This window comes from Pinus tabuliformis, chromosome 7 (assembly GCF_031772625.1).
Source record: "Pinus tabuliformis cultivar Carrire ecotype Pingquan chromosome 7, CPIR1, whole genome shotgun sequence".
Taxonomy (NCBI): Eukaryota; Viridiplantae; Streptophyta; class Pinopsida; order Pinales; family Pinaceae; genus Pinus; species Pinus tabuliformis.
Genome location: NC_142293.1, coordinates 1,533,258,494 through 1,533,282,793, shown reverse-complemented (window position 1 = coordinate 1,533,282,793; position 24,300 = coordinate 1,533,258,494). Strand labels below are relative to the sequence as shown.

At 33.7% G+C, this 24,300-nt stretch overlaps 1 pseudogene; it reads right to left on the bottom strand.

Moving 5' to 3' along the window:
• Positions 1-2,426: 2,426 nt before the first annotated feature.
• Positions 2,427-24,300, bottom strand: part of LOC149253696 (coatomer subunit beta-1 pseudogene) — a 40,835-nt pseudogene continuing 18,961 nt past the window's right edge.

The window sequence follows — 24,300 nt, the reverse complement described above, 5'->3', positions numbered from 1 at the left end:
GAAGAGGACATTTAGAATATTGCGTTTAGGATTAGGTACATGTATTATGAGTTTGTTGTTGTTCCATTTGGCTTAACTAATGCTTCAGATACATTCATGTTTTTGATGAATAATGTGTTGCGTCCATATTTAGATAAGTTTTTTATTGTGTTCATTGGTGATATGCTGGTATATTCTAAGAATGAGGAAGAGCACGACGATCACTTAGCAACAGTGTTGGGGTTATGGAGAGAGCATCGGTTGTATGCTAAGCTAGACAAATCCAGCTTCTTTCAAACTAAGGCACACTACTTGCGACATGTTATCTCCAAGGAAGGTATCACATGATATCCAAATAAGATAAGTGCCATCATGGAGTGGGTAGCTCCTAAGAATGCGGATGAAGTTCGATCTTTCATTGGTTTGGAAGGATATTACAGGAGGTTCATCAAGAATTTCTCACAGATTGCTTATCCTATCACATCATTGTAGAGGAAAGGTAAGAAATTCGAATGGACTAGAGAGTGTGAGATAAATTTGTGAAACTTAAGCAGTTGCTGACACCTACACCGGTATTAAAGATTGGAGATCTAGACAAAGAGTTTGTAGTATGTACATATTGTTGGGCAATTTATTGGGCTTAAATTGCTGCATTAAATTATCGACCAGGGAAACTCGTAAGCTTGTGATGATGCCAGCACAATATATGCAGGAGTAGGCAACTAACTCTATGTCTAGCTAAATTATTTACGATTCAATATAATATGCAAGGGAAGAGGCTCCTAACTAAGGAGGTCCTGGTTGTCCTTCCCTACAGTATCATAGAGAAATCATTGATTATATAAAACTAGAAACTTGAAATGAAAACAAGAGAATGAACTTTAATTGTTGTTCAGATTCAAAGAGAGAGAAAGACTAACTTAGTCTCTTGATTGTCCTCTCATGTACTAATCCAAACTAAACTAAGATTCATCCATAAGCATAAGAAATGAAATAACTTGAAACTTAAAAGCAAAAGAATTTCAATTATCATGTGAATCAAATGGAGAGAGAGCCTAACTTAGACTCTTGGTTATCTCCTCATATGATACTTGAAACATAAAAGCAAAAGAATGAATTTCAATCATCATGCAAATCAAATGGAGAGAGAGCCTAACTTAGACCCTTGGTTATCCTCTCATATGCTGATAAGATTCTAATTTAAAACTCATTCATCAATCACAAACAAATCCTCAAACATCTAAGCAATTAAATGAAATAAGATCTAATATGAAATAACATGTTCCTTTGATCCTTCTAGAGTGAGCTCAATTCTCCTAAGAACAAAGTGACATGATATTCCATATACTACATTAAGGCAACTTATATCTAAAACTACATAATGGAAATATATGTACAACTTATATCTATAACTACATAATGGAAATATATGCAAAATGAAGCTTTATTCTATTCCATCATAAATTGGATACAATGCTCCAAGAGTCCTCCCTTTGGAATGGAGGAGGTACTCCTATTTATACAATGAGATGAGATAACAAATTCATAATGATGATCCACTAATCTCTCTTTAGTTCCATACATTTCTCAACCATCTAGACACATAACCCTATCCTCCATGATCTCCTCCATGAGGTCCATGATTTTCTCCATGATCTTTTTCATGAGGCTTATCTTATCAATTTCGAATTTGATCATTCAAGGCCACATAAAGATGCCTTGGAAGCTTCCTTTGTGCCTACACATGTCAACAAACTCGTTCTAATTGTTAGGTATAAGTATAAGCATCTTATTTTCTAAAGTTTAGCCATAAATTCACTTAAAAATGTTAAGAATTAATAAACTTTGGAAAAGCATTGTTATAACCCAATAATGAGGTAAATGTAATGTAATGATAAGGGAAAGGAGCAGATTGGGAGGGGCGGCAAAGAGGGTCATAGGGAGCCACTTTTCTGAGAAATACCTGCTTGCTGAGAGTCGCGTGATAAGGGAATTTGCCACCATGAAGAAATGCCTTCGTTCCTTCGTGAACATCCTATTCTCGAGCGGGTTTCTGGACACGAGGATATTCGATGTGGTGATCAGCCTGGTGGGGGAGATAATAAGTAACGACTATTATGTCGGGAGGACTTACATATTTGAGTTCAGAATTCCAGAGGATTATCCCTCGAGGCAGCCGCTGGTGGAGTGCGTGACGCCGATTTTTCATCCCAACATTGGTGAAGGGAGTGACTGGTTGATAGCGTTCAACATGCAAAGCCCAGGGATCCAGGGATCAAACACCCCAATGATTACAAGGCACTTGGATAATGGGTTTTTACTGTATGGACCCTCGGGTTGTGGTAAAACTCTGGTTGCAAAGGCTGGACCCGCGGCGTCGATGCAACAACATGCTTAAAAGTTCTCATCGCAATGGCCCTGATCTTCACATGATAAACTGTTCATAATCAATTCATTCCACCATAAACCCTTTCTTGGAAATACACGCAGGTAACCCTCAACCTGTGATCGAATCCAGTCAACACCCAACTTAACTTTGATAAACACGCAGAGCGTGGCAATGGCAAGCAGGGGTAGTAGAACATCTCATAAACAATGTTACCAAAGATCACACCAATTTCGGTTGAAGAAACCTTTATATTAGCTTTTATCTGCTTGGTCGATTCTGGTGCTAGAGTATAATTTTGTGGGCGTTCTACCAGTTTAAGATCGCCCATGGTAGCCAATTCCAAGCAAAGATTCTGCAGTGTATCCTTTGTACGGTTTATTACTGTCACATCAAGGACGATATCATATTGATGAACTGTAACATATGCTTCTGCATATACCGGATCACTGAAGCCCGTAAGTTGTAGAATCCGATTCAATTTATTCATACTACTCCCATCCTTCACAAATTCTCTAGTAGCACGCTTCAAATCATCTTCCACCTCATCTTCTAATTCCAGCTGACTCATACCCTTTCTACTCTTTAACAGGCGGAAATCAATCAAGTCATCAGGCTGTGCGTGCAAGACTTGAGCTTTGGCTTTGCTCTCTTCTATCTCTCGGATCTGCTTGTCAGCAAACATATTCATAAAGCTCTCCCGACAAGACTGCAACCATACTTTCTTGAAGAAATCATCAGGGCAGGTTAGAATGCGTATGCAGAGACTAATCCGATCATAGGAGTCATCGTCAATTGGATGCGGAAGAACGGAAGATTGACCAAGGCGCAGCGTAGAGACCATTATCAACAGTGCTTCAGCAGCTGCCTTATTCACTCCAGAAGGTTGCACCTCTTCCAAACGAAGAATCAACTTAGTCAAAGTATTGATATCTCCTGTTAAAAGGATTGATCTCGGATTTCCGGTAGCCGTAGCAGATCCAGGAATCACCGCAGCAGTCGCAACGGCAATTTCTGAGGCAGCGCTCTGTGTAGCATAAGTTCCATCGGCAAGAATAGCAGGTCTCCTCGAAGAGACGGTAACGGCATTTACTGGTTGAGATTTATTAGTCGCCAAACCCTCGGCATCCTCGGCCACTGTGTAAAATGGCAATTCCCCGAGGCATTGATTAATGGTCGATATACCATTTTATACTTCGGACAGAGAGAGACAGTACTCTCCAAATGATCCAAAGCGCACATGAACAGACACGAGAAGATCGGATCTGATAAAAAGTATCCAATTATGGAAAAGTTAAGTTTCTTCCCGAGTATCCATACAAGCCTCCAGGCATCAGTATGATCACTCCAAATGGGAGGTTTGCAACGCACAAGAGGATCTGCTTGTCTATGAGAAAGATTTTTTTATTTTTTTTATTTTATTTTTTTGGAATCGATGTAACAAAAGAACGAAAGTCAATTTTTTTTAATAATAATAATATATATATAAGAGATATATATATTATTATTACATGGAATTTTGTTATTATTTTTTATTATTATTTTTTTTTAAACAATAAATCTTAAAAGAAAATATTAAAAGAAATGAAAACATTATTTTTTATTTTGTATGTTGATTTCATTTATTGCTTTAGATTTTTTAAACAACGGATTAAAAAAAACATTTTTTTTTAATTTGTTGTTTAAGTTGAGATTTTTTTTTTTTCGTAAAATCAACAATTTTTTTTATTAAAACCTAATAAAGAAATATTCTAAAATTAATCAATAACTAAAATGAAGTTAGTTTTTTTTTTTTTTAATATCTAAAAAAAAACAAAAGAAATGGTTAATTTTTTATTTATTTTTTTTTTAATAATAACATGTATATATGATACATATATTATTAAAATTTTTATTTTTTTTAAATCTAAAATTAAAAAAAACTAAATTTCATCTAAAAATTTAAAGATGTTTTTTTTTTTCACAAAATTCTTTATTGTCATATTGCACATTAGTTCTCCAGCAAGAGTATTTTTATTCGAACGAAATCAATAGATTTTCTGATCTTCCTGATCGCACAAAGCGCGGGAAGAGAGCATACTAATCGCTTGATTCGTTTTTATTCATGCAGGGGGGGTTTCAAAAAGGATTGAATTTAAAACTAACTAAATACTGAAACATTAGAAAACTCAAACTTAAACTCCTTTGTGAAGATCCTGCTGTCACCAGGTTTCACAAATTATTTTGTCTAAAGAAAAATACTAGTACTGAATTAAATTCCTAATGCCTAATCCCTTAGCACCATCCCCGACAACGGCGCCAAAATGTTGGGCAATTTATTGGGCTTAAATTGCTGCATTAAATTATCGACCAAAGAAACTCGTAAGCTTGTGATGATGCCAGCACAATATATGCAGGAGTAGGCAACTAACTCTATGTCTAGCTAAATTATTTACGATTCAATATAATATGCAAGGGAAGAGGCTCCTAACTAAGGAGGTCCTGGTTGTCCTTCCCTACAATATCATAGAGAAATCATTGATTATATAAAACTAGAAACTTGAAATGAAAACAAGATAATGAACTTTAATTGTTGTTCAGATTCAAAGAGAGGGAAAGACTAACTTCGTCTCTTGATTGTCCTTTCATGTACTAATCCAAACTAAACTAAGATTCATCCATAAGCATAAGAAATGAAATAACTTGAAACTTAAAAGCAAAAGAATTTCAATTATCATGTGAATCAAATGGAGAGAGAGCCTAACTTAGACTCTTGGTTATCTCCTCATATGATACTTGAAACATAAAAGCAAAAGAATGAAATTCAATCATCATGCAAATCAAATGGAGATAGAGCCTAACTTAGACCCTTGGTTATCCTCTCATATGCTGATAAGATTCTAATTTAAAACTCATTCATCAATCACAAACAAATCCTCAAACATCTAAGCAATTAAATGAAATAAGATCTAATATGAAATAACATGTTCCTTTGATCCTTTTAGAGTGAGCTCAATTCTCCTAAGAACAAAGTGACAAGCTATTCCATATACTACATTAAGGCAACTTATATCTAAAACTACATAATGGAAATATATGTACAACTTATATCTATAACTACATAATGGAAATATATGCAAAATGAAGCTTTATTCTATTCCATCATAAATTGGATACAATGCTCCAAGAGTCCTCCCTTTGGAATGGAGGAGGTACTCCTATTTATACAATGAGATGAGATAACAAACTCATAATGATGATCCACTAATCTCTCTTTAGTTCCATACATTTCTCAACCATCTAGACACATAACCCTATCCTCCATGATCTCCTCCATGAGGCTTATCTTATCAATTTCGAATTTGATCATTCAAGGCCACATAAAGATGCCCTGGAAGCTTCCTTTGTGCCTACACATGTCAACAAACTCATTCTAATTGTTACGTATAAGTATAAGCATCTTATTTTCTAAAGTTTAGCCATAAATTCACTTAAAAATGTTAAGAATTAATAAACTTTGGAAAAGCATTGTTATAACCCAATAATGAGGTAAATGTAATGATATGGAGGTGGAATGGAGGTGACATGAAGGTAAAATGTGAAGATATTGGTGAATAGTGGAGTGAAAATAGGGACTATTTTGAGGCCCAACACATATGCTTGAAAGAGAGCACTTGGTGGATTTATTATGCAATATGGACAGGTGTTATGTTATGAGTCCCAAAAACTAAATGAGCAAGAGCAGAACTATCCCATGCATGATCTCGAGTAGGTAGTGATTATACATGCACCGAAGATGTGGAGGCACTATCTTCTTAGAAATTTGTTTGTGCTTATGAGTGATCACATTGGGCTGAGGTATTTGTTTAACCAACTGAATCTGAATGCCTGGAAGGCTAGAGGGTTGGCCACGATCAAGGAGTTTGATTTCAGGATCAGGTACATCAAAGGCAAGGAGAACAAAGTGGCATATGCTCTTTGTAGATGATTACAGGTACATCACTTTGCAACTATGAGCTCTGATGTGATAGACTTACAAGATAGGATTTTGCAAGGAGGATAGCAGGATGTCAGGTATATGGAGATTATGCATAGGTTGTGGGAGGGTACAGGTACAAGTACAAGTGATTGTACAGGTACATGTGATGGCACTTGTACAAGTAGTTGTACAGGTATAGGTAGTGATACAGGTGCATAGGACTTGTATTATTTTCTTAAAGCAAATGGATTGGTTAGGTTCCGAGACAGGATATATGTACCAGACAATAGTGAAATCAAGAAGGTTATCTTAGGGAATTTCATGCAAAACCTTATTCGGGTCACCTAGATTATTAGAATACACTCACAATGAAGAAGATATATTACTTTTGGCCAAATATGAAAAGGGATGTGGCACATTTTATGGCTAGATGTTTTGACTGTCAGCGAGTGAAAGCAGAGTGTAAAAATCTAGGTGGATTGTAACAGTCAATCGGGATTCCGACATTAGGGGATTTTTAAGGTCTAAAATGGGCCTCCTAAGAAAAAAGTAAAACTAAAATAAAATTTAAAAGAACCAATAGGATTCCAGATGATGATGTCAACCATGCGGGATGACTCACCAAGATGATCATTGTAAATACTGTAATGAGTTGTGATATAAAGCTCCACTATTCGATATGCTGTCATGTTTTCATGGTGTTTTTTTCTCTTGAGCAAATATTTCATTGTAAATACTGCATCGAGTTGTGTTATAAAGCTGCATGAGTAGTGTTTATTCTTTCAGCAGGTTGCTGAGATATATGTGTGATTGAAAATCGAGGACAATGTCCCCTAAGGGGGAGAGTTCTGTAATAGCCCTAGTGAAAATTCCATGTAATAAATGTAAAAAACAATAACCATGGATGACTGGGACACTTATTCCAAGCTTAATGTTGGGAAAGACATCCTAGGCAGTGATCATTTGGTTGTTTATGGCTAAGGAAATTGGCAAAGGTAATGGCGAAGGAATTAAAAGGCGTTTTGGCACATTTATTTATGAAAATAATGGAAATTAGGAGAAAAAGTAGGTGAAAGGTCATAGGTTACATGTCAGAAGTAAAATGAAGGAAAATAATGGAAAATGAAGAAAATAGAGTGCTCATTCATAAAAATTCTTTTGAGGATCAGTTGGTAACCTTTTGTCAATTTGGTGTTGGAACCGTCTCTCATTATTCGCTCTCTCTCATACTCTTGGATAATTAGATTTTGTTGGAGCACTCTTGGAGGGTGTGACATACTTGGATTCTTGGAGGAAGAAGGCAAAGGAAGAGTAGGAAAGTGAAAGAAGGCATCAACATCAGCAGCAACATCAGATTTTCTTGCAGGTATCGAGTTGCATGTATGATTTCTTCACTATTTTGGATATGCATCACATATGAATGTGGATTCTTGGTCATGATCTGTCATTGGCATGGAGGATTTCCTAGAATGATAGTGGATCACCTAGCCTTTCCATTTCCTGGATAGCCATGGTGATTGTGGGTTTATTTCATTTCTTTGTTTTTGGTTGGTTATCATGTTTCCTTAGCTTGGGTTGAGTTATTAGTTCCTAGAGCCAAGGTTGGACAAATTATTTGGAGCCCTGTAATAGCTTGGTTGAGTTACTAGTCCTGAAGCCTTGGTTGGAGAAATGTTGTGGAGTCTTTGGTGGGTTAGTTACTAGTCTTGGAGCCTTGGTTAGACAAACTCTCTGAAGCCCAATGACAATTGTGGGTTGAGCTACTAGTCTTGGAGCCTTGGTTGGAACAAATGCTCTAGAGCCCTGGATGGCTAGGATGGAGACTGATCTAGTGATGGTTTTGGTGATTTCTGACCATGAGGTGGAATCACTATTTGATGGGTTGAGATGGATGGCCTTTGGAAGCCCTATTATATGGAATTTACATCTACGGATAAACACATTTTCCCTAGGTGGGTGACTACACCTAGAACAACAGAAAGAAAGTAGTTTAACCTTTTCCTATAGTAGATAGATGAGATCAAGGAACTTACTTGTAACCCTTCACTTCCTTGATCTCTTTTGAATTGCTCCCATCGCTTCCACTTGAACTAAATCCACTCAAAAGGAACCTGTATCAAGAGAACCAGAAAATAATAAATGATTAAAGCATATATGATATATCTACTATAAAACAATGGAATCAAAGACACTGAAACACGTAATCATCACATATATGAACAATTATATGAGAAAAGGAATAAGCTCTTTATTAATGTAGAAGGAAGAGTATCACCCAATACAGTTCGATTCTGTGCCACTCCTCCACCTTCAGTCCAACCCTCGCTGGATCAAAAACACACCATTCATGTAGCATAACATTTCTTGACATGAACTTAATTCTCAAACCTACAAAATTTCCTTATAAAGTTTAGATTCTAGCCCCTTGATCACTATGGTGAGTGCTCAACTTATAAGAAATGGAGGTGGTTTTGTCATAAATGAGGGTATTGAATTGCCTTCCAAACTTGTAGTTAGTTTCCATGGAGCAAGGGATGACAGGATATGAGGTTAATGGATCCTTAGCCTATCCAATTTTCAGCTCATAGGAGGAGATAAGAGATGGGATCCTTCTAGAATCATCTAGAATCAAGGAATATTCCTAGAACCATATGAAATTTTTTCTCAATCTCACCCAGCACAGGTCAAAGAGGGCCTAAGTGCACTGCAATGTAGGCCACAGTGGGCTTGCTTGCTCTGCAGTGTAGTTACCCCTGACCAAGGCTGCACTGGTGTCCCAAGGACGCATTTTAGCAAAGGCTTCAACCAAGAAACTTTCATAGAAGGAAGCATTCAGTGTGATGACTTGTCTAGGGCAGGTAACAAATGAATTAGGGTTTAATGAGCTCTAATAGTATTGATCGGAATGTCGGGAGTGACGTGCCCAAATAGACTTGTAACAATCCCTAGATGAGTTTCGATTGATGTGCTCTATAAGATCCCACATTCATGCTTAGAATATGGCACAAGGGTGAATGGCTGAAGAGAGATTTGGCTCAGGCATTCTACAGTCGGGTGGAACATGGTAGTCCCATCTCTGGTTGGTTCATTGTATTCATTAATGAGAAATCCATTCCCTTTATTTTCATGTGTTAAACATACTAATTTATTTATGGATTTGAAGGCTGACATGTTTATTGTATTTCTGTTCCTATTATGCTCATTATATGCACATTTTATGATAGAAGCTATGTATGGATCTCATCATGTTTTTACTTGTATGTGAATGGATAATGTTTCTATGACCTAATAGATGATAATGCAACAAATGGAATGAGGGAACAATGGTTCATAGAGATTACAAGATAAGTATGATATCCCTACACTTAACACTATTATTTACACCTGTAGATTACATGTAGATGATCTATTTGACGAAATTCCTATCATGGCTAGTAGGGGTCTAGTCAAGGTCCTGAAAAAGTATTTTCTTTAATGTTGTCAATTCCATGTTAAATTACTAATCTGAAGAGATAATTCAATTTTGGGCAGTGACTCGGGCTCTGGACCTATAAAAGTGGCTCAAATCCTAGAGTCGCTGGCACAACACTAATAATTGGTAGGTAGGTATATGAAAGCAACTTTAGGTTGTTAGTCACTCCCTTGTCCATAACGTGAGAGAGATTATGGCCCAAGAGACCCAAAACAATAGTGGGACCCACGGACAGGCTATCTGAGTGGTTGAATTATCTTCTGAGGGTTCTTTTGATGATTTTGGATGTCTATATGGTGTGTTTCCATCAGTTCCACTTCCTTAATGTGACTTAGGAGGTCAAATCATATCATAGTGGCCTCTCGTCGCATGTTTACCTCGGCTAACCAGTTGTTTGAGTAGATGTGGGAGGAGGGTGTTACAACTATACTTTATCTTAATTCGAAGTTTACATACACATTAGTCATGTATGAGTAAGTGTAATATAACTTTTGTTCCTTCAATAGTAATGATGGATATATTACTATCGACTTGTACAAAAAACATAGTTAAGGTCAGCTTTGGTTGCTTTACTATTTTTCTTTAGTGCCAATAGAGGGTAAATTTACAGTGTTCTTTTTAAGGTAAGTTAAATACTTTTTTAAGTTTTTGCCCCTTTTTTATGTTATATTACATGTTATTAATGAAAATTATACACAATTCTGCTTCCTTATATAGTCACAGGGTTTCTCTCTCTCTCATTCTCACATGCATATTGATTGTTTTATACATTCCATGTTACTATAGTATGGATATTTTTTATCGATGATAACACATTTAATTCCTTTAATAAAAAAATTATTTAACATATTTGATATGTAAGGTTCAATGTACTATTAATAGATAATAATTCTATTCCAACCTAAAATAATTTGGTCATCTATTAGACTCCCATACATTATCAATTCTTGTTACAATCGCAGGGGAGGATTCCTTGCCTTTCTCCCATGATGACTTGCAACCCATGATCTATCCCTTGGACATTATCATATTTTATGATATCAGACATGTCAAATCAACACATTTCCAAGTTCTAGGGCCATTACTTCAACATACCACTTTCACATAATATTATCTTTTCATAATTATAAATATACCACCCAACCTTGATCTTTTGTTTTTCCACTAAGTGGTTTCACGTCATAAAATATTGCACTTTTATTTTCGGTTGGCCGAGGGGAAAAAAATCAATTTTTATTTTTTTTATATTATAGTAACACCTCCATCAATATTTAGTTAACTTTCACACCAATCTGTACCTCATATAGATCCAATGACCATTATATTGACTAAATATTTTTTTAATATTTCCTTATTCATAATGCCACACTCATGTAGCACCATACACAATATACACATGCATAGAAAAACAATACACAAAACATTACCTGCTACCCCATATAGTTCTAGAAATCATATCATCTCCATTTATGCAAATTGGGCCTTACTGCCTCTTTTGCTCAATACAAAACTCTCATTTAGTACGATATTTTTTTGTTGGATTCCTTTTTATCTGTGATTTGTCAGCTTTTAACCTTGTCAAAATAACCACACTTCAATATATATTTATATACATTCAAATTATTGTAGTTTCTATACATAAATGCATGTGAAATTTTAAGTCGGGCCTAAGAGAAGTCCCTTTCTCTAAATTGTCCATGGGTTTGACCTACATATTTGGATGTCACCTTACTACTTACACCTTTAATATTGGATTTAATCATTACCACCTTGCCCGAATTTGTGTAAATTTATCATTTATAATTCTTCTCAATACTTTTCTAAGTGTATCCAACTTTTCCGATTCTAGAAGAAACTGAAATATTATTTTCACTCTTACTTCTAATTTTGTAGGCTCCAAATGCTTCATTCATTGTGTTATTTCAATCAATCATTGTAAGTACTCTACCTCAGTTTACTAACCTTCTCTGGGTTCCTATAGATATTTTAAGTGGGGACTCCGACTGTAGCACATAATTACCTTCCTTTTCTTTGTCTATACCACTATTCTTTAAGTTATTCAATAGACAGTGTTGCAGCTTTTTTTTCATTTTTTGTTGAAATTTTTTAATATGCTTTTTTTTTTTCTAATATCTCTTTTCTAGAGAGGTATATTAGTATTTCTTCCATTTCCATTAATTCTGACAGCTAGACCAACTTCTAATAACCATGGCGTTAGTCAAAAATGCACGTTACAACATTTAGCAATCTTATACTCATTTCATGTGGCTTCCTTATATGTTATTTCGTCAACGCAAAGATTCTCTTTATCAAGTTCAGGTGTAACCACAAGTTAACATTGCATTGTGTTGTACTTTATTCTTCTCCACCTTCTCCCCAACACTTTTCACCAAGATTTACATCTTTATTATGTTATTATAATATGAACCAGAGTATTCAAAGTAATTGTTCCCAAACTTTCCTAGTCATCATGATGCACTAGTACTTTTCACTAGATTCCCGAGCATACAATAATGAATTCTTATGATCCATAGTTAACTTAGAGACTCTACATCTACCATTGTTTACCTCAGAGCCCCTAATGCTTCCCTAACCATACTAAAATACCTTTTCGGTTCTTTAATTTTTATAAGATAACCTCAACTTCCAACTTTTCTGTGTCTAGCTTCTTATCTAACTTCAATTTTGACATAAGCCTACCATTAAAATTAGTGACAACATCTTCTCGTCAATTTGTTCACAGTTTATATCCATAGTCCATTGTTTTCCAATGTTTGTTGAACCTTCTTAAGGGCTTTATGCATGCACTAATCCGAGTATTACTTTGTCATTTATTAGATTTATCAATTACTTCTTCAACAATTCATTTTATAATATTTTTTTACCATCGGTTAATCTTCCTTTCCACTATGCTTCATGGATTATCATCACTCACATTCACATGATGGAAAATACCTAAGGAACCACCTCCCTTTGGTATATATATATATATATATATATATATATATATATATATATATATATATTTTTGTTAAGAATTTTTCTCTCCTAATTCTAGAATTATGTTGATGCAAATGTAATAACTTAAAGTGCTTTCCTTCTGGTCAACCTTGTTTCCATAGGGAATTACTAATTGTCCAAATTATTTTCATGAGATTGTCTCCCATTAAGGGTCACTTTGTACCCCTACAACTAATTGTTTTTTCCTCACCTAGATCACATAAATCCAACAACAACAATTTTGTTGTCATCCATAGACTTAACAAAACCTTGTGGATTCCACATAAAGTGGTTTTTGGGTCTTAAATAAGCCTTACATTTATGTATGTTTCCAACTTGGATGAAATAAGAATTTTCATCTACTATGCTAACACTATTGTTGCTATTACTTTCCAGTGCACACCATGGAATTTACTAATCTATACACAAATCCATATAAAAAAAATAGTTTTGCAATCAGTAAAAAGCATACATCTTTTGGTTCCAACACCTTGATCCCCTTCAGAGATCTTAGACGTGGACATCTAAAGTTGGAGAAGTTCCATGTAGGGATTGAGTAACCAACACTCATATTCTCACTTCTAGTAACTATGTTGTAGGAAATTACACTTCATTCCCCAAAATTCACCGCTATTTAGTCTCCTCCCCTAGGGGTCTAGCAGGTTTATTTTCCCTTGCTATATTTTGTCTCTTGATTCTCTGTAATTTCAATAGTTAGTTATTTATCAAACTATGCAATTCTAGGTTGATTTTCAGGCCTCAGAGTTGAACCTATATACCTAATACCACTTGTAACACTCATCAACACAAGTAAGCATAAAATAAAAAATAAAAATTAAATTGTTATTTACCTCTTAATGTTCACCATAGACAAGTCAAGAGTGTTGAGTTGTTTTTAGTGAGTTATGTTGTACACAAATTACTTGATTAGTCATTTCAAACCTTGTTCTATGCAATTGGTCATATCAAACCTTGATCTAACGCTACGTTTAATACATATCAAAGTTAGATTTATTGTCTCAATATTTCTTTTTCTCCTCAACTAAGGTGCACGAATACTTTACTTGTGTCGGTCATAAGTTGTTATTATAATTGTAAAAACTTCGACTTGCTGCAAGGATGGATTCTAGATATTTCTATGGTACATGGCAGTGTGGTTTGCATACACATGGCTATAAATACATAATTGAGTTTGATTGGCACGATCCAACGACTGGGAGGCTTCGAGGTGGTTTTGGGGTAACTACTCCGCAACCCCTGGTAGTCTGTCTGCTCATTCGAAGCCCTTGCTCCACCGGAGAAGCTCTGCGACATCTATTCGAACCATAACCTATACCACAACGGAATATTTTCTTCTCCTGATGATAAGTAATCTATATTCTAATATATAGGGTTATGTTCTCCCAATTACGTTCCTTTATATGGTTCAACTTTCTTCTTACTTCTAAGGGTTTTTGACGTAGAATGAAAGGGAAGATGTTCCATCAATGAAACTTATATTGTCCATCTTCTTTCCATGGCGGATGACAACTAGTAAGTTCAAATGTGAAATTATTATTCAGTAGGATTTTACTTTACTCCCCTTGCAATTCCTTGGTTGAATACATATTTATATCCGACAGGATTCAGGGTTACTGTTGGAAGTTTTTTTTAATCCAAGTGAGAAATACCATGAGGTCTTCACTTAAGAATGGAATCTCCCTCCCTTAATTTGTCATAGTAACTGAGTCTCTTTTTTCACTTTCGTTGCTGCAGGTGAGGCATTACGTTCCGTGGAAAGGGAACTCATGGTTATAGCAACACTCTTGGGCCTTGTTCTTGCAGTTCGGTTCTTTGGTGACTCATGGTTCAACTCTTTTGACTCTGCAGGTGGTCCTTCTTAACCTATATAGTTAATTCTTCATTAAAGGGGTACAAGTACCCAAGTTTCATTGGACTTCTCTTGGGGTTTCATGTCATTTGTAATAGTCCCTTGGGTTTGGCTTCAGTTTCGAGACTGGTACTTCCAGGTTGTTTAATATCTGAAGAGGAATAAAATTGTTAAGTTGTGCATTGTCGCTTCAGCTAATAGATTGTAATGGAAGGGTTATTTCTTTTTTCGTATTTTACCTTTGCTCGGATACATTGGGAATTTATGGTTATGTTGTAATGACAAACCTCCCATGTTTGGTTATTCACTTTAAGAACAACTAGTTTATTTAATTATTCGTATATTTATAAATAGTTTTTTATTTATTTATTTCTATAACATTGATAATCAGGTTCTTTGATCACTGTAATTATAACAATAGATTTTGGTACAAATTTTCCATTTGGTTTTCTTGATACAAGGTTGTTATTTGTACCTGTATATGTAAATAAATCATTCTTTTATAAAGATGACATATTCATCTTCTACAAAGGTCGTCAAATGAAAGAAAACTCTGTATTATTAGACAATTTACTCAAGACTTGAGACTACCCATTAGGCTGCTAGGTTTTCGGTGTGGCCATATGTCTAATGTGGGTCCTTCAAACTTTACCAGTAATTTTCCCTTTACGATGCTAGGTTTTCGGTGTGGCAATATGTCTAATGTGGGTCCTTCAAACTTTACCAGTAAATTTCCCATTTTCCCTTTACGAGTTCTTACATGTACCTAGGTGTTTATGCATGCTTTTCAAAAGAGTTAGGGCTTCAGATTTACCCTTAGTTTTCCTTCATAGTATTGTTGTTGGAAACATTTCTTATGAAGAAATCATTTGATCGTGGAAGGTATAATTACACCTCTTTTAAGAGAAGATGTCGATTCTGGACCCCTTTTTAGAGCCTACTCACCCCATTTGCTTCTCTCTCTCCAGAACCTAAACATACATCTCCAAGAGGTTATACAGTTACCTAGTGAACTCCATTTTTTTACAGGAATTAACTGCCTCCACCTATTTCATATGACCTTCTTAGATTTATTAAATAAATAAATAAAATATAAAACCGCGAATGAAGTACTTGCATGTAACAAGAACTTATCTAGGTTAACAGCCTCCTGGTCAACCGATCAAATTCCATCCATTTGTTTGGCGACTTTTATAGTTTCCTTGCCATTAAATTTATTTTAAACAAACCTTGAAATATGGACAACCTCCTTATTGAATTTTATTCCAAGATTACAATCCTACGTAACTCAACCATTTTTTTTTAGCATTTACGAGTTAAAAATGGGAAAAATATCGCAGAAATTTTTTACTTTTTACATTCATTACAAAGTAATCGATAAAACTGTCATTCATTATTCTCCATATGTACATTGATAAAATTTTTAAAATAAATAAAAAAAAGTCTTCTTAAATAAATGCACTTATTTGTTTCAATCTAGATAGTCAGGAAATTAAGCTAGCAAAAAGATCTCTCTGTCCAATCAATGATATTGGGAATCAAGTTCATTTCTTCCCAATTCCCTTTCAATTTCCATAACAACAAATGGACAGACCTAATAAGGTGTGTTCTCTGCTGTCAAAACTATTCATTCCAGCCAATAATTTACAGACTTCCTAGGTTGTCTCATGGGCTTCCACTGGCTCTTAGTCTAGCCAAAAAACCCTTCCTGTGGCACCTTAACAACATCCTCTTCCAGGTGTTTTCCATTTCCTCTATTTTTACTCCAATATGCCTCTAACTTTCTTCTTCCTACCTTTCTTAGCTTCTTTTCCTACTAAGATATTTATCTTTAGGGAGAGAGAAATAATTGTTGGTAACTCTCTGGTAAATGAAAGTTTTCATCTAGTGACTTTTCCTATGAATTCTAAAACTTTCCAGAACCATTTTCATATAAATTAAAATAAACTTTACATATTAAAGTTTCTCATTGAAGTTTTCCACATAACCCATGATTTACCAAATCTTTACATTAAAAATAAATTAAATATTTACTTTCCACTTAAAAAAATATTAGATTTGATTTCATGGCATCTCTGCAATTCAATATCACCATAAAGTCTTCCTCGTTGCTCCGTTGCTCCTTCACTGCCTACTCCGAAGGAGTTACTATACCTTTCAAAATTTGGGTCTGTCTCCCATGGTTAGTGTACTGTAGTTGTTCGAAGCCCTCGAAAAATAGGGTGGGTCAGAATTGTCTCCATGTTGTTTGCCTAAGCGTGTCATATTAAAGAGATTTCATGTTACAGAGGATTTATGAAGTGGCAAGTTCGTATCTCCATTTATCAGTGAGATATATCCTAATAAGAGTTTAGTTCTTATAAATGATCAATGTAATTACTTTTTAATTAAATTTTTTTTTACATGTAATTCATAAAATCATATTTCAAGATTTAATGTTTATTTTAATGGTTTTATTGGTTAATTATAATTGAAATTCCAATAAATATGTAAAATATTAAAATTTAATAAAATGAAAATTTAATAAATTATTAAAATAAGTGTTTATTTATATTTAAAATTAATTATTGAGTTTAGAGGTTCATTTTACAGTTTAATGTGAGGGAATTTTTAAGTATGTTTATCCATTTGTCACTCTTTAAAATAAAAATAAAAAATAAAAATTATGTTCTAAATACAAAAATTATGTCTTCTATGATTGAGAAAATGAATATATTGTAAAGTAATTAGAAGTAAAAAGAAAGTGAATAAGTTGTTTAAATCTTATACTTTCAAGTTATTTCAACAAAAAATTTAAATAAATTATTTGAAGATCTATATTAACTAATTTATGTCTATATCAACTTCATATATATATATATATAGATATTGACATATACCTTAAAATATATAAAATCTGTGGATGTACATGTTATGTAAAATATTGTAATCTCAATTACATCTATATTATATATCATTTAAAAATATATATATGTAATTTTTAAATATATGTATATATCATGAAAAAATAGTTTTTTATGGTTAAAATGTTTATTTGGTGTTATATATACTCTATTTAGCATTAAAAAATACAATTTAAACAATGAAAATTAATATATTGTATTTTACACTTAAAAAAAGTTTCTACCCGAAGAAATTCTATTCTATCATTCTCACATCAAGTTAAATCCACATATTTTTGCACTACCAATAATCAACTATATTTTATAAAAAATATATATATGTATTGGAAGTAAAAAAAAAATATTGAATATAAACTTGGTAGTACTAAATAGACTTACTTGCCGCTGAGAAATAAACAAAAAAAAAAAAAAAAACAAGATAAACCAAAGAAATTTAGATAGTAAATTAATACAACATTTTCCATATCAGGTTAACATTTAAATTTAAATTTAAATAAAATATCTTTACCTTATTTTAATAGTGATTAACGATTTCTTTTAATTTATTTATTTTTTTTAATGTTTTTTTGAAAAAATAAAGAGATGCGCACAAAAGAACGAGATCCTTATCTATTGTGTTTTTTTTCCCTCTCTTTTAGTTAAAGTGTTTGTTGTTTTTTTAATTTTTAAATTTAATTTAATTTTTTTTTTTAAATCAAAATTCAAAATTTTATGTTTTATATAAATATATTTTTCATGAAAAAAATTATATATTGTTATAAATAATGAAAATTCTTGCATTTTTTATTTTACATTATTATATTAATTTTTTAAATTGTATATACCATTTTAGTAATAGTAAATGTTAATATTCTTCTTTATCATTATAAAGAAATGTATTTTCTTTTTAATTTCTAATTAATATATTTATTATTCATATTAAATAAAAATAAAAATAAATTGTTCAACAAAGAGGCTTATTCTATAACACACTATATTCTACAACCTAGTATATGGGGATGTGTAAATATGTATGAGGCTCATTCTATAACACACTATATTCTACAACCTAGAATAAGGGGATGTGTAAGTATGTATGTCTATCCGTCCCTTTTCCAAATAATAAAATAAAATAAAGAATGTGTTCTAAATAAAAAATTAATGTCGGCTATAAGTAAAAAGAATTGTATATGTTGTAAAGTAATTAGAAGCAGAAAAAATCTTTAGTAAGATTTTTAAACCCTATATTATCAAAAATATTTGAACTTCACATATACTTATATATAAAATGTTTTTTTTGTTGAAATAACAAATTTTAATACCGTATATAAAAAAAATTGTTCATTGTGGATTATCAATAAAATATTTTAATAGGAATTAATATTGACATATACCTAAAAATGTATATTTTATTTTATTTTATCTTTTCCTACAGGTCTGTGTTAATCCTCTACTAGCAACCCAATCCCATTATGTGCCAATTTGATACTTGATTTTAAATTTTTTGTTATAATATATCAAGTCCGACCCCACAATGTGTCAATTTAATGGTTGGTCTTTAAGCTTTCAATAGAATGGGTTATTTGGTCTATACTGTGTGTCAATTTAATGGTTTATTTATAGATTTTTGTTGCAATGTGTCAAGTTGTATTAGGGTAATAATTTAAAGTTGTTATATTTTTAGCATTTGAAAATAAAAATACTCTTCGTATAATTACTCTTTCATTCAGCTATTCATTTAAAAAAAAGAGTCATAGAATTTTTTCCTAATGCCGTGGTTAAAATATGTTAAAAACTTAAGGTTTTTTGTAGTCATTATCTTTGGTTTTAATTCCGTGGTTGAAAAGTTGTATAAAATTTAAAGGTTTTATGAGTCATGACATTTTATCACTTAATTGTCAAAAAATGTTGAAAATGTAGGTTGAAAGAAAGCAATGTTATTACAACATCAACACTTTTTGTTTTCAAGTTGTTTTTTGCACGAGTTTTTTTTATTGCTTTTTACTACCATTTTTAAAAAATGTTAAAAGAAAAAATTACAGCATCAACATTTTTTATTTTCTGGTTGTTTTTCATGTTTTTTGACCCTTTTTTTTGCTGAGTTCTTGTTTTGAGTTTACCGTTTCGGTTTCAAAGTTCACATTGTTTAAAATAAATCAGGCACAAAAGTTTAAGTATTATTGAGAGATTGAGAAAAATGAGTGAAAGAACCATGGAAATATCATGGAGGAAATTGAGAAATTGGGTTGAAAAAAAAATCTATTTTTTATTATAAATTCTATGGTTACCTATACTTATATATTTTGACCATTTGTATAATACAAACACAGAGAATTTGGTTTTATAATATATTTTCTCCTTGTAGATTTCTTATCTAAATTTCCTTTGTGACTTTATTCATTAATTGTTGTTGAAGCCAACTGTTGATATCATAATTTTAGTGAAACAGGCATTGTAGTATTGTGTGGAAATATGAGGAGGTTGTATTACAAATCTGTTGCATGAGGACTACTCACAAGCGAGTTAAAATCTACGTGGAAGAGTGGTTGTTATGTGGAGGAATGTAAGTCAGCGTAGAGAAATCAATCTTGTCATATCATTTGCATCCAAGTCTTGGCAACGTGAAATTGTGGCCTATGCAGCATGTGATATGTCAAAGTATGCAGCAATGAACATGGACAAGCATGGAATTGTAGCATGGATCTATAGAGTGGAGCTATGCACTGTAACAATGACATTTTAATAGATAATTCTTCAGTCTGTCAATATTGAAAATTTTATTTTTCAGTGGAGAAAAAATGATTGGGAATAGGAGAAACGTTTTTTTATCAGTACGGATGGTACACTAGTGTTGGTTTCGTTTTGGTGGATGTATTCAAGTGCCAAAAATGTTATATACGAATCTTATCCAATCTCATATTCCTTCAATTGAAATATTCAATTTCTATGATTACTTTATCAGTGATGTGATGCTTCCGCTGAAGGTGTTGCTCTAAATTATGACAAAAGTGCTTGCACCAAACATATTTAAATGCAGCATGACCTTCTTGATCACGAAGATGAAATTTGTTCAATGGAATTTATTTTTTTTAACATTGTTTTGTTGGTTACAACATAGAAATGATTTTGATTTGTTAAGAGATGAACAAAAGTTTTTCATCTTCAAAGGAAGATTTGTTCCATTCAAATTCTATGGAGTCTATTGACTATATTATCCACTAGACAACAATTAATCTTCATGAATAATTCTTTAGTGGTGGTAAATTATTTTGAGTTGGAGCTATCTATGTTAAAAATTACATCTATTGAAGGAAGTGTTGGATCTCTAATATCAAGGTTAAAATGATACAATGATCCAGGTGGATTCTAGTGTCCACACTCATATCCCATATGGATCTTTATTCAGTTTCATCATTTTCCTTGATTATAGCAGCATTTACTAATTTTAGCAGTTTTTCAGGACCTAAACTTTCAGAGTTATTCTGACCCCCTAAACAACATTTTTTTGAGGTTTGCGGTGGGCCTTTGGTTATGGTTACCAACTTTCCGCAATTCCTATAGTACTCAGAGATAAATTTATAATTAGGCATTGTATGCACCAAACATAGATCATTTGACTAAGTTACGACCTCGAGAAATTGGCTATCCAACTAACCCCAACGGGGCCCACAAACTCTTGGTGTTCCATCTCCTAGGGTTAGGGTTTTGGTTATTTAGGGATTGCTTTTGTTGTTCAATAATAAAAAGACACTTGATCCTCATTGTAACACAACTCGAAGGCATGTAGCTGCCTCATCTCTGCTTAGAGATAAGCTACCATCGCCCTAGCTACTTTATTTCTATTCTATATGTAAACACCTTTCAATTATTTCATATTAATGAAATGAATATCTATTTCTATCGCATTTCTTTTTCATGTTTATATCTATATTATGTTGTGTTCCTGCATAAGTTTGGATCAGTGGTATCCTAGCAGTCTACTTTTTCTTTGTTTTTCTTTGCATGTCCCCAAAAAGGTCAGGGTATAAGGAGTTAGGGCTCAAACTGGTTGAACATTTGCAAGACCAACCTCGTAAACCCTGACAACCTCCCACATCAAAACAAAATAAAGACAAGGTGGTTAAAATAACAACAAGAAATGTTTAAAATAACATCTAGAAATTCTAATTTAATTTTTCCTTGAATTAAATCAAAATTCTATTCTGATAGCAACTTATAATAGTTAGTTAAGTTAAATTGACTTAATTGACTTAGGAAATTCGAGTTGGAAATATTTATAGAATCATGTAGCTTGATACCTAAATTTTAGGGGCCGAGGTTGAGTTATTTTGCGTTGTAATTAGATAACTCAGTCTAAATGAGTTAAAATCAGTTAAACAAGTTCTAACTGTTGGAGGAACTTGTAGTGGATTAGTGCACCAATGCATCACCAATACCACACCAATTAATTAAATATTCAACCATAAATAACTCATGCATGTCAGTTCAGAGGAAGACCTAGTTGAGATTAGAGTTAAGGGATAATGTACTATCTGTTGTATAATTTTCTAAGTTGTAAAATTGGTGCATGCAATCAGTTCAAGACCTATGGATGGATTGCATAGTCATGGGCGAAGAATTTACCAGTTTAATATGGGATAATTCTCTCAAGAATTGCGTAAGCTAGTAGTGGCTTAGAAGGCTAGTAAATTGGCTAAGTGTTGGCCAGAGTTAGCCTAGGAACCAGAGAGAGAGATTGTACTATTGCAGAAATTGTTCAGGATGAACAAGCATTGTATTTTCCTCTCATATATTCTAATAAATTAAATATAGATAGTCAAGGTTCTTAGCAGTTTCTTTCCCCAAAGAAATATTGTGTTATGTATGATTGATATTATTCCTTTTATGCTTATTATTTTCATCGATAAATTTTGGTTTCCGCTAAACACTGGAGTAGATTCTTGTCTTTTGTTTTAGAATATCACATAAGTTGTTGAATCTATAGTAAAAATCTACATGGTATTGGAGCTGAAGACAATATAGAAGAGGATATTTTCAGCTTGTTGTGCTGGTGAAAATCAAATTTGCAAGTTCATACTTCAGAGCAGCAATATGTCATTCTATGGTTTGTGACTTGAGTGTGCCTTGGAGGGATACTCAAACTACATAGATTGGAAGGATAGGATGAAGGAAGTGCTGGAAGACAATGGCCTCAAGGAATTCATAGATCATGACATTCCTAAGTCTCCAACATCGAATGATAAAGATCTAGCTGAATGGAGAAAGTTTGTGGCAAAAGAGAGAAGAATTATCCTTGAAGGAGTTCGAGACCACATTGTCTCGATTCTCCATGGAAATTTGTTGATGGTGTTGGACATGCCAACATGTCAGGGGATCTCCCTGGTAAGAAGTCCCAATTAGACCTCTGACCGTTTGGTGTAGAAGTCCCTGCTGTGGGTCGTACGGTATCGCCTTGATTGCGGTTTCACATAGAGGCAAGTAAGATGTCCCTGTTGGTAGCAGGGGTGTGACAACTACGACAAGTCAAGGAAGGTGCATGAAGGGTTGTAATAAATGGAAAGTGGTGTGAGGGCACCCTTTGGAAACCTATAATAGTACACAGCTTGGAAAGGAACACACGAGCGAAGATGCATCACAAGCTGGAAAGAAAGTTAGTGAGCAATCCAAAGTGATGGTTAAACCAATCAACACATTTAAGTAAGATTCATACATACTTATACAGATAGTCTATACATGCATGCGTAAGAAAAAAATACATCTATAATTTAGAGTAACTAAGATAGCTGGAATACAATACAACATATGCATGAAACATGTTGGCTTTGTTATATTAAGAAGTGTAAGTTCCGGTTATACAATACATCCATGTCCAACCACTAGATCCGATAGTGGAACGTTACAGTCACAGCCGCCTGCTCCTCCAAAGTGATATACTAGCTCTGCACAGTGGAGAAGCCAAGGCCCGTTATAATACTGTCCAAGATTTCTCTAAGATAATCCTATTGGAAGCTTGGCTGACCAAAAGCCTTTACAATGAGTTATGAGGTTCTATTTATAGCAAAGTGTGGGGTGAACCTTGACATTCTCCCTCTTGACTCTTCATCTACCCTCATGACTCTTCACCTACTACTTGAATGATACGTCCAACTATCAACACTTTAACTTCCACTTGACAAGACATTACATATAATCTACATGTGTACCCATGTGAGAAAAAATGGCTTGAGAAAGCCATGCAAGACATCACTAACACTCAGACTATTGTGCTGAGACCAACTCTTTGACATCCTTGTGATGGTCGATGGTGGCGAACTGATGCCAAGCTTGGTCGTCCGTGATGGTGTCCATGTGCTCAATTGTGACAACCTGCAGAAAGAGAACTCTTGCCTCCGTTACATCCGGGTACACTAATATGGCCCCTCTATCCAACTTTTTTGATAGCATGTGCATCATTGTCTCGAGTGTGGCTGGACCAACAACATACTGATGCATAGTTTCTATGATGATCTCCGAGTGTGTGTTGGTGACCATGCACATCAACTTGTCGAAGTATATGTTCATCTCCAGTTAGACTTACTTCTTGCCTTCGCCATGGTGAGTGTGCCAAATGGGTGGGATCACATGCATGTGCACTATGACATGAATGATGTTAAAATCCCTTGCATGCCATCAAAAACACTTCTCACCTTGTCTACTTTATGCCAGCTGCTAGGATGCATTTATAACTTGTACGGGTGCAGTTTCATCTGTTTA